At 43.1% G+C, this 12,296-nt stretch overlaps 1 pseudogene; it reads left to right on the forward strand.

The window, feature by feature from the left end:
* The first annotated feature begins 80 nt into the window (after nucleotides 1-80).
* On the forward strand, nucleotides 81-10,602 carry LOC123080874 (disease resistance protein RGA2-like; annotated as a pseudogene).
* The last annotated feature ends 1,694 nt before the right edge of the window (nucleotides 10,603-12,296 follow it).

Genomic DNA, 12,296 nt, shown 5'->3' on the forward strand with positions numbered 1-12,296 from the left:
TAATAAACTGATCACATATTGATTAAACTTCCGGTACGGTACTATTCGCCCGGTGGATTTCTCGTCGCGCAAATGGGCCGGCCCATTTACTTCGTCCCTGTGCGTTGCCTCTTCTCCTTCCCGAGCCCCGACGACGCCTTCGGCCTTCCCACTCGCCGCCGGCGCCGCCACCGGGGTTGACGCCGCCGGCCACTCCTATGCTCCCTCCAGTCTCGGAGTCTTTGACAGCCCACTGACTCTGCTCATCCCCTCACTGGAGTCGGCGCCTCCCTGGAACACTAGCTCCGCCATGTGTTCGCCGCCTCCCCCGAAACCCTATCCCAGCCGCGCCCGAGCTCTGGTGGCCGTGTCGGCGTCGCGTGCGCCCGCGGCAGCTCTCTCGTCGCCGCCGCCGTCGCCGGGACCCAGGGTTCGGGCATCCGTGCTTGGTGCCCCGCGTCTCGAGGTCCCCGTCCTTCGGCAGGACGCCGGAGCTGGCCGCCGTCGTCTCCGTCGTTCAAGCAGGTGAGGCTCGGCCCCACCCTAACGTCAAACCGTACCTGCTTCGATCTGGTTTTCCGGACGATTTATGGCGAATTTGCTCCTGAATTGCCGTGTGTGCATGCTCTGTTCTAGCATACTTTCCTCATTTGTATGGCTAAACACACAACAAATATATTTGAACATTAACAAGAAACGAGCGGCCGAGAGATATTAGGATTTAGGAGTAGGGTATGCATCATAATGTGATTGTAGTCACTGCCATAAACAACGAACCGCATGATCGCAACCAGGTTCCTGTAGAATATGTGAAGGATCTGGCAGTATTGCATACCTGGTCAATTTTGATGCTCCTGTGTTTAGTACTCTCTTTCCAGGCATTGCTCTTAATTTAGAATAACGTGTTAGTGAAGCCGAAAGTACTGTATTCTAGAGAGTAGAGATGAATTAATTTTGTTAATAATGTACTTGCTCTTGTAAACACCCTTGCTCTGTGAATTGGTCATTTCGTTAGGTTCTGGTTCCAAACTATATAAAGTACATCTTTTCATTTATTTTGTTAATTCCGCAGTTTATGGCCAAGCTGCCTAGTTGGAGAGGAAAAACTGGAATATAAATCAGTTATGTAATGATACTCTCTCCATTATTATCTTTAAAGGCCAGTTTTCTACGCAACTCAGGAAAAATTCATTGGTGCTCATCCTCTGTTTATGTTTGTCAATTGTAGTTAGAAACCTCATGACAAACATAGCATTGAAACTATTCTGCATATCTTGTGTATCTTTATTTACGCTGACGGTGGATTCAACCAGCAACATGTAGCTGTTACTTCTGTTTGTCATACATGTATGATCGACAGAGATTTTGCCTATCCATGGAATATTTCTTCTTTTTCCCTGTTGGTAATTAGTTTCTCCATTCTCGTTTAGATTTTGCCGTCTTCCTTTCTAATATGTGTTGATGACGTGGGTAAGAGTGAACTAATTCAGCTGTATATTCTACCATTTCAGATGCTTTAGAATCCATTAATTCTGGATTCGGAAAACCATCCAAGTCATGATGGAGTATTGGCTGCTTGAGCTTATTTCGCAAGATTACTTTATAGAAAAGTTTCCTCCCATATCTACTGATTTTAAGTAGGTAAACTGAGCTTCCATTTTCTGTATTTGATTGCGGAAGTACTTTACAGAAGACTGGAAATTTCTGTGGTTGAGTTCTCTACGAGATGACATGCGTTTCTGTATTTCTTTGTTGCATGTGTTTCCTAGTGGACTTTAAACTAATAGTATTTTATTAACCTGTTTGTGTTATATGCCATCAGTCACATGTTTCCTAATTGATTTAGTGGATGTTTACACATATTTCTTCAGCTTGCTTTCGAAATAACTAGTGCCAAGTAAGCAATGAAAAGGGCTACTAACTGAGTTTACCAAGTTTCCCGTTCTATCTGTGATATGTTATTACACAAGATTAAATGTGCAATGCTGGGGCTATCTGTTTAGATCTTATAAATTTTACATTCTGCTATGAGCAATGCTTATCAAATACTTTCTCTTGTCCATATAATCGTATGTGAGCAATGCTAGTGTTAACTGTGAGCAATGCATATCCCTTGTGTTCTAATATATATATCTGAACTTGTTGTTTTATGTGCAGTTAGAGGAGGTTACAGGTCTTAAAATATGGTACAATTAGTTAGAATTTGACTCTACATGCACCGGCTAGAATGGAATAGGATTTGCAAATGAAGCAACTATTTCCTCGCTGCAGGCCGTGAGAGATATTTTCATGAGGATATCTTTCGTATTCAACTCTCGTGCAAGTCCAGTCTTGCTTAATGAACATGGGGATATCTTGATTCTGGCTGTATGGAAGCACATCGACACATGTAACTCACTCACTTGGGATACATATACATTGTGTCGAAATCTGATAAATGTATGCGCGTTGATGGATTTGAGTGCTGCATCGCTCAATTTTTGTTAACATACTGTGGTTGTTATAGTAAGGAAGTTTTCAGTTTATCTCCAGTTAAGTGATTGACATGGAAGTGAATGTAAACATTAGTAATTATCCTAGCATAGCTAGCTGCATGCTCACTGTTTACAACTTTACATTACTTGTGACTTCTGTAGTATGCTCACTGTTTATATTTTCTGAAAATGGTGATCCTTGTCTTGACATTTTCTCATGTTCTGCCAAATTGTTAACGAAGCCTGGTAATTATGTAGTTACGATTTGAAGTCCATGTGCTGTAGTAAATGTTTAATCGGCTTTAGGCTTCGTTTGCTAAATTTTCTCACCATGCAGTGGATTTTATTTTAGGCAAGTTAAAATTCTGCTGACATACTATTACTGAAGCTGACCATTGATCTAATCTGGCTATGTGCAATCGAATGAGGTCTTTAGAAAATTTGCCTAGTAACTTGTTAACATTCTGATTTCAAATATAGCTTTACTTATTATGTGTGCACACAATTATTTTCTTTTTTTAAATCTTTGCAAGGCTCATTGTGGTTACTCAAGTCCACATTTGATCTTCCCTGATATGTTTGATTGTCTTTTCATTTTTCTTACGAACGAAGTGGCTAGTTTTGGATGCCATTCGGTGATGTAACTTTGTGATCTAGTGTCATCCTTCATGTACCAAGGTAAGTCATTGTGGCTTCTTGGATGCCATTTCCTGCCTTTCTTTTTTTTGTAGATGGCTTTGTCAATTAAGCCATTGTTACGTCTGCAGTTGTGCCCATGCTGTTACCTTTACTAGATCATGGTGTCATTTTTATATATTTATATGTGAGATGGCTCCTGCTTTGTAACCATAGTTACCATTTTCAGTAGTTTCTAATGCTTTATTTGTGTGAAATAAAATTCAGAGCTGGTCACCAAAGAACTAGCCATGGACTGGGGTGCGTGGAAGAACCATGAGTTGGTCGCGAGATCTTATGGGTTTCACCTCTAGCCTTTGTTGTTGTTGTATTTGCAGCAATTTTCTGTTCTACTGGCTAGCATTTAATTAGGATGTGATCTGTTCTTCTGTATGTTTGTAGTTTATAATCCTTAGGATAGCCATGACGTAGACTTAGATTTTTTTGGCATCCCAACTTTTCTAAAAGTTGAAAATGGTTGGAATTACACTAATTGGAAGTCTAGATAGATGCTAAGACTCGAGCATGAATTAGGTGCGGGATATATACTAATCAAACAGGAAAAGTGCATGGCTAGCATTTAAATGCTAGGGTTTTGCTGTGAGTAGTGAACAAATCCAAGATTAACCACTTAGTTCTGGGAGTTAAATTGACAGTACCAAATGCTATAGATGCTAACCTAACCAACATTATGCCTCTAGAATCATTTAAAATCATCATCACTCACTCTTAACACTTTTGCACGCTTGGTAGGTAGGTTCCTGTCACTGTGAATGAATGAAACCTGTCATCTCTCTCTCTCTCTCTTGAGGCTTCAGGTTCAGCTGCAGAGACATGGACATGGGCAGTTGGGTCTCCAACGCTCACACCCAACCGTATCGAGACAAGGTTTGGGTTGGGTTGGGTTTGGTTTGGTAGGGTGTGTGCTAATAACAACCACACTATCTTCCTCCCTGTGTTTTACTACTTATTAATGCTGTGGTGTGGTGTGGTGTGGTTTCGTTCGGTCGCAAGCTAGTTTTGAAGCAAATTCTTCTACACACCTCATAAAGTTTTAATCACTCAAGCACAAGTAAAGGGTTGAGATGATCTATTCACTTCTTGTGTTGAGACTCAATTGTCAATATATTTTAGTGTAATATATTTCCTTTCTACTTGCGAGATACTATTCAGTATATATGTTTATCTTTTTTACACTCTGGACTACAGTTTTAGGTTTCTCTCATCTGAATTATTCACCTCTTGCGAGATACTACTATGCCTTGAGGATAAAACAGCAGCTGCTGAGATATCACAGGCCGGTGTCCTCTTCTGAATTATTGGAAGCAATCATTCAGCGCAATAACTACGGCGGTCCAGTCCTCGGTGGCCTGCAGTGCACACAACATGACATGTGAGTGTCAACATCTCACACGGAGTGTACTGCATACTCCTAACCCCCATTGCCATTGCCCACCCCCCCATCCTTTCAGAGTTTGTTTCACACAACCTGGTCAGCTCCGCCTATTCTCTTCTTCCTCACTGCCGCTGCTCTCCACCATCTGCCACACATCTGCGCCACTCAACTTCGGATAGGAGCAGCAGGTACGTACACTCTGCGTGGATAGTAATATCTCGATCAAAAAGTGTTAGTGTACTGAACTTGGTTGCTCTGCTGCCTCCTGCAGATGCCAATGGGTTTTGCATCTCCTAGCTAGAAACACCTCTCTGCACCAAGATCTCAAGTCTCAACAACTACTCTAAGTGAAGAACCTTTCTTTTCCTCTGGGATCAGATGGCAAGTGCTCTCAGTAATTGCTCCAGTTGTTGAACTGCTACTTGCTAGTGACTAACTGCAAGGAGAATCCTTTTTCCCTTTGGTCAGAATCCCTTGGCCATTCTGCTCAGCTCGCCTGCTCTCCTCCGCCGACGCCAAGCACCAATCTTCTTCGAGTAATAGCGGCAGGTACGTATTGATCACCTAGTAGTATGTGGATCGAAAAGTGTGAGTGTACTGAACTTGGTTGTTCTGCCTCCTGCAGGTGTCAATGGGTTTTGCAGGTCCTGGACACCGAATTCTCTGTCTATGCACTCGTCTGCTGGATTAATTCCACCATCTCTGATTGACTGCAATCCCATCTCTCTGGCATCCTTGTGCAAGATCTCAAGCCTCAACACCTAGTGTTGGAGATCTTCAACAACTAGTGTAAGTGAACTTTCATCTCCCATGGGCTCTTATTTTTCCTTTTTTGGGGGAGAATTAGTTTCTATCGACTGACTGCAAGCACATTCCTCTTCCTGTGTGCAGCATCTATCTCGAGCACATTTATCAGCAACGCACGTGAGGAGTTGAGGATGGACACAGCCATCAGTGCCGCAGTTTGGGTGGTAGGCAAGGCGCTGGCCCTTGTTTCGGATGGCTTACTGGAGAACTGGGCGGCCTGCGACAATCTCGGCCCCAATATCAGCACCCTCAAGAGGAAGTTGCTTCATGCGCAGGGGATACTGTACACTGCGCACGGCAGGGACATCACCAACCCTGCGCTCAAGGATCAGCTTCACATGCTGCGGCAGCTAGCAGATGAGGCGAATGACGTGCTTGATGTGCTGGACTACTTCCGCATCCAGGATAAGCTCAACAGCACCTATGATGCCGCTGATAATCATCCCGGGGGCTGCATTCACAGCCTAGGTATCAATGTGCGGCACACCACTCGAGCTGTTTTTGCCAATAAATTCAAGCTATCCTCAAGCTTGCATGATGCTCGTGGTGGCAATCTTGACGACCAAGAAGGTGATGCAAAACAAGGATGCCTATCATTTGTCCGCACATGTGGCGGGTGGCATGTTGTTGGCAGGGAATCCTTTCCGAAGGGAGCCTCCAGTAGTGCTCGTGGTGCTACCCATGCTGATGCTAAAATATTCACATGCTGCTCTTTTCCATCCATCCAAGATGATGGTCTCACTAGCATTTCAGAATCTTCCCAGGCACCCATAGAAGATGGTCAAAAAATGGAGTTTAATCGTGTAGAAATGTCTAAAAAGATGGCAGAAATTGTACAACAGTTGGATCCATTGTGTTCTGAGGTGAAGGACATCCTTGATCTGGAGCCCGGCAAACCTACCCAAGGCAGCATTGTTGGGAACAGACTCAAAACCACCCCAACAATAATAGAGACAAAGTTATTTGGAAGGGATGCTGAGAAAATGGACATTGTAGATGGCATTACCCATGGAAAATATTGTGCCGGTGGACTCACCGTGCTTCCAATTGTTGGCCTAGGGGGTATTGGGAAAACGACTTTCACACAACATGTATATCAAGAAGTGAAGAGCTCTTTTGATGTAATGCTTTGGGTCTGTGTGTCTATGAGTTTTGATGCAAATAGGATGCTACAAGAGATTGTGAAAAACATCCCTGAGGTAGATGGTGAAACAAAACATGGTACTGCAGAAGAGCTTATCGAACAAAGATTAAAACATAAGAGGTTCTTGCTGGTTTTGGATGATGTGTGGACATATCACGAGTATGAGTGGAAAAAACTGTTAGCTCCCTTCAAAAAAGGAGAGACGAGAGGTAATATGGTTATTGTCACTACTCGGCTTCCAGAGACAGCTACAATGTCTAAAACTGTTGACTATTCGATTGACCTGAATAGCTTACGAGATGAAGATTTCTTGCATTTATTTGAAGCATGTGTATTTGATCAACAAAAGTCATTGGAAGACCATCGTGAATTGCTTGATGTTGGAAAACAAATAGTGGTCAAATTGAAAGGTTCCCCTCTTGCGGCAAAAACTGTAGGTAGATCACTAAGAAGCCAACTTACATTGGACCATTGGACAAGAGTTCTGGAAAGCAGAGAATGGGAGTTTCAAACCGGCGACTATGACATTATGCCAGCTCTGAAACTTAGCTATGATTATCTCCCTTTTCATCTACAACAGTGTTTTTCCTATTGTGGTTTGTTCCCTGAAGATTATGAGTTTGGTAGCAAAGAGTTGGTTCACTTATGGATGGGGCTCGATATTCTAGATTCACATGATCAAAGGAAAAGTCTTGAAGATGTTGGGTTGTGCTATTTAAATGACTTGGTTAATAGCGGTTTTCTCAAGAAGAACAAAAAAGATGACGGCAGTCATTGTTATGTTGTTCATGACCTACTACATGACTTGGCAGTTAATGTTTCATCACCAGAGTGTCTTAGCATATCAAGTTCCAATGTGAGACATGTACAATCTTCCCTCTCTGTACGTCACTTGTCTATCATTGTAGATGAGAGAGATGTCAGTGATCGAATGACCTTTGATGATTTTAAGAGAGAATTGAGTACATTACAAACAAAGTTGAAGGTTGAAAATCTACAAACTGTGATGCTATTTGGAAAATTCCATGTAAGCTTTGCAAGGACTTTTGGTGATCTGTTTGCAGAAGCAAAATCCCTTCGTGTTATTCTTTTGTCCGAGGTATCTTATAGTTACATTCTGGAGGATATGTTCCATAGCCTTCCGAATTCTATCCATCTTCGCTACCTAAGGATAACTACAGGATATGAAGCAAAATTGAGTTTGAACAGCAACATCTCCAGGTTATATCACCTGAGGGTCCTAGATGTTCAACACTGCAATGACCACCGTGATGTTCGAGCAAAGAGCAACCTTGTAGTTTCAGTTCAAAAAATGAGCAACCTTGTAAAATTGCGCCATTTTATTTTCCAGGACTGTGGATTCGAGTTAAGGCAAATAGGAAAGTTAGTCGATCTTGGTGGGGTACTAAGAATCCATAACATTGAGAATGTCGTACAAAAGGAAGAAGCGAACGAAGCAAACTTGGTACACAAAAACCACTTAGAGAAGCTAATATTACAGTGGGGTACTTATGGAGACGATATGGATTCTATACAAGAATATGTTCTTGAAAATCTTAAACCTCATAGCAATCTCTTACATCTGCACATTGGAGGGCACAGAGGTGCTTCTTGCCCATCATGGCTAGGTGGGAAACTCTCGGTTAAAAATTTGGAATCTCTTCATCTGCATGATGTAGGTTGGAAAATATTTCCACCTCTAGGAGAGTTGTGGTTCCTTGGTGAAGAGCACCAAAGTTGTATCGCAAGTCAAAGCTTTCAAAATCTGAAGAGGCTGGAACTAGTTAAGATACAAAAGTTGAGAAAATGGGTTGAAAATAGCACTTGTGGTTTGTTCTCTCAGCTAGAAGAGCTCACTGTTAAAGACTGCCCTGAACTCATGGAATTGCCATTTACACGCTGTCAATTAGAGCACGAAGCTGCAAGCATGACTTGGTTTCCTAGATTATGGAAGCTCGAGATTCTGGACTGCCCAAAACTAGAGTCTTTGCCTCCTATGCCTTGGACTTCTGCTCCATGCTCTGCCAGGATAGTCCGGGTAGGATCTTGTTTCGAATACTTGCATTACTCAAAAGAACATGGGCGGCAAGATGGCTTGTGGATTACGGGGAGGGGTGGTCAAGATGGCATGTTCTGGAATGTGTTGGCATTCTCTAATCTAGCTGATCTTAACCAGCTGCACATGACGAACTGCCCACTTGTCCCACTGGATCACCTCCAAAGGTTAGCATCTCTGAAGTCCCTCAGTATACATTATTCAAGTAATAGCAATGTCTTGTTGCCAGCTGATAGAGAGAGTGATGTCACATTCGAGTTACCAGTTGAATGCCTCAACATTGCATATTCTGGTGCTGGTGAGAAGGAATTGACACAGTTGCTCTCTCATTTCCATGTTCTGAGCGAGTTGAGGTTATCTCATTGTGAAAATATAACAATGGTTAGTGTGGTGGAGCAGTCGCAGACGACAAGAGGAGAGGAGGAAATAACAGCAGGAGGAGAATATGGACTTTTGCTTTCGTCTCCCCATCTACAGAAATTGGTAATCTTATATTGCTGTAAGTTGAGCCTTCTAGGCTGTTCACTCAAAGGCCTTCGCTCATTCCGCATAGAAGGTTGCCCCAACTTCTCTTCCTCTTCATGCATATGGCATCTCCTTGCTCATGGCTGCCTCACAGAATTATACATCTTTAAGACCCCCGAATTCTTCGCCTGTTTCCGGCCCCCACGGGCGCATGACAAAGAGCCCACATCTTGCAAACTTCAGAAGCTAGAAACAGATGACCTCACGGGCCTCCTTGTTGTGCCCATCTGTAGCCTCCTCTCTTCCTCCATCACCAACTTATACTTTCAAAACAATTATGAGGTCGAGCGCTTCACTATGGAGCAAAAGGATGCCCTTCAGCTCCTCACCTCCCTCCAGGTGCTCACGTTTAGTGGCCTAGACAAGCTGCAGTGCCTCCCAGTAGGGCTACACAGACTTTCCAGCCTCAAGACATTGCAGATTTACCACTGTGAGGCCTTCCAATTGCTGCCCAAGGATGGCCTCCCAACTTCTCTTCAAAAATTAGTAATCTACTACTGTCGTGCCTTCAAATCACTGCCCAATGACAGCCTCACGCATACTCTGCAAGATTTAAGGATCACGGGCTGCCCTTCCTTGGAATCGCTGCCCAAGGACGGTCTCCCAAGTTCACTGCAAGACTTATGGGTCAGTGATTGTGGTGCCCTGAGATCGCTGCCCAAGGATGCCTCCCGTGTTCTCTGAAGAAATTAACGATCTGGAGCTGTCCTGCTCTGAAATCATTGCCCAATGATGGCCTCCCAAATTCCTTGCGAGTATTAGAGCTCCGAGGTGGCAACAACAAAGAGCTAATGAGGCAGTGCCGCAAGTTGAAAGGAACCCTTCCAATAATGAAAGACTAATCCAAGGTAACAAAACTTCCTTGTTTTGCCACCATTTTCCCTTGCTTTTCCTAACCTTATAATAAGTCAGAGCGATTATTCTCTTTTTTTGGGGGGTTGGTTGCAGTTGTTACCATTTCACCTAAATAAGCAACTCATTTTGATCTGTTGTGTAGTGCAGGGCTCTTCTTCGTTTTGCACGTGATGCTAACCTTGTATGGAGTCAAAGGGATTATTCTCTTCTTGTTTAGTTGGTCGCAGCTGCTGCCATTTCACATGAATAAGCCACTCCTGATCTTTGGTGTAGTGCAGGGCCCTTGTTCATTTTGTACGTTCTTCTGGCCTTTTGTAATCCTCTCCGCATCCAATTATAGTTCCAAGCTTTCAATGTAAGCATGAAGATATCAATTTTGTACACTCCATCCTGTACAGAAAATTGGCAAACGGGCCGACCCAAACGGACGACGCATTTATCCGATGAAGATGGTGTGAATGCGGGGGGGTTCTATAGCCGGAGACGCCTTTCGGGGTGGGTCCAATGTGTCAGAGTCCGACGTGGCTCACACATGGACTCCCCCTGATTTCCCCCCGAATTGGGGCTAGGCTAGAAAATTCAAATGTTCGGATAGGTCCTGATCAATTTGGTGATCCGCGTTGAACGGCTCAAAGTGTCTGAACCGTCTGATTCGAACATTTGAGATTTATTTGAAGATCCTCATTGGACATGACCTTATTCGGCAAACCGGTATTTTTGTCCTCTAACAGGTTGGGTCTACGTGCAATGTCAATTTTGCTCCTCAAATACAGTTGACCCGAACCGGCCCCTTGTTCCCCCTTATGGTGGGGCAACCTCTCCATGGCGGTCATTCATCGCTCTTTTACTTCCACGTAGTTGGTGTGCTTTCCCTTTCCTCTCTTGTCTTCAGCTTGCTCGCATCGTTGATGGTTATAACTTGCATGAAACAGTGGCCATGGAGGTTAGGTCTTCCCTCAAGGAACTCAGAAGGGCCGCAGTATCAAGTCGACCATCATAATAACCACCAATATGGTGATCTGGGCCCAAAATGGCACTCTAACAAAGTCGCCATATGCATCTCAATCTGATAAGTTTTGGACTTCATGCCATATCTAGCCCACGAGCCTCCATATTTGAAGGTTGTGGGCGTTGGTTTGGAGCACGGGAAAGGGAAGTTTCAATCCAACATGTTCCTCCCGCGCACATCCAAGTCAATGGCACTCCATTCATACGGTTGCCACTTCCGCCATGCCAATGCCGTAGCTACTTATCCCCCAGAAAGACCGCTAATTAATGACTACTATCACGTTTCATATTGGTTTCCCACACCACACGCGACAACCCCCAGTTTTCTCACAGGAGTGCGTCCATTCGCGAATATATAAAACCCCACAGAAGCATAACTGTGCTTTTCATTTCCCGAAAAGCACAACTTGTGCTTCACGTGGAACGGTTGTGCTTTTTCATTTTTCAAGAAGCACATTTTTTGCTTCACGTGGGAAGCACAATTTTTTCCGCATGATACACAACTGTGTTCTTCAATTTTGGGATGCATAGTTTCTTTCACACGGTGTGCTTCATGCGATTAAAACTAGAAAAACTAAAAAAATCAGTTTCCCTAGAAAAACATAGGAAAAATTAAGTGAAATCCGAAACCCCAAAAAACAGTGAAAAAAAAAATCCTTGGCAAAACCGTGAAGGAAAAAAAAACTGGGTTTCCGTGATGCCCCCAACACGCGATACGTGACGATTGAAGCGCATCCGCTAGGAAGCCCCCAAGGGGGTATCCGTGGACTAGTTAGTCCCTGTTTTGGCAACCAAGCAAATATTAGCCAAAATATTGGCATTCAACCGAAGCAAGGCCATCTGTATTGGGAGCTCCTATATGATGCTCATTGTGCAAACAGTAGTCGGCCTTCCGCACAAGGAGAGCCCCGATTGAGCCGACCCATATAGCTACTTTGGCGATTAGTTTTTTTAATTTGGCTTAAAAAAGCATGGATTTTTTAGAAAAAGTCCATACATTTTTTGAAACCGCATACTAGAAATTCGGAACATTTTTGAATTATTTTTTTAAATTTGGGAACATTTGTTTTAAAAATACTATTTTTGAATTATCGAACAGTTTTGAAAATGGGAACAATTTTCGGAATTCCAAAGCGAGTGTTGAAATTCCTATTTTCTTGAATCTGCGAACAATTTTTTTAAACAGGAACATTTTTTTGCAACTCCGAACAAAACTTGAAAACAAAAACATTTTGAAAACCCCAACATTTTCTTGAATTTATGAAAATAGTAGAACTAAAAGAAAATAGATTGAAAAGCATTTTTGAATTTTTAAACAGGGTAGCTCGTCCTTAAAAAAAGGAATTTGAACAAAAAGCCCAATGCTAATGTATAGCC

Source organism: Triticum aestivum, chromosome 3D, assembly GCF_018294505.1.
Source record: "Triticum aestivum cultivar Chinese Spring chromosome 3D, IWGSC CS RefSeq v2.1, whole genome shotgun sequence".
Classification (NCBI taxonomy): domain Eukaryota; kingdom Viridiplantae; phylum Streptophyta; class Magnoliopsida; order Poales; family Poaceae; genus Triticum; species Triticum aestivum.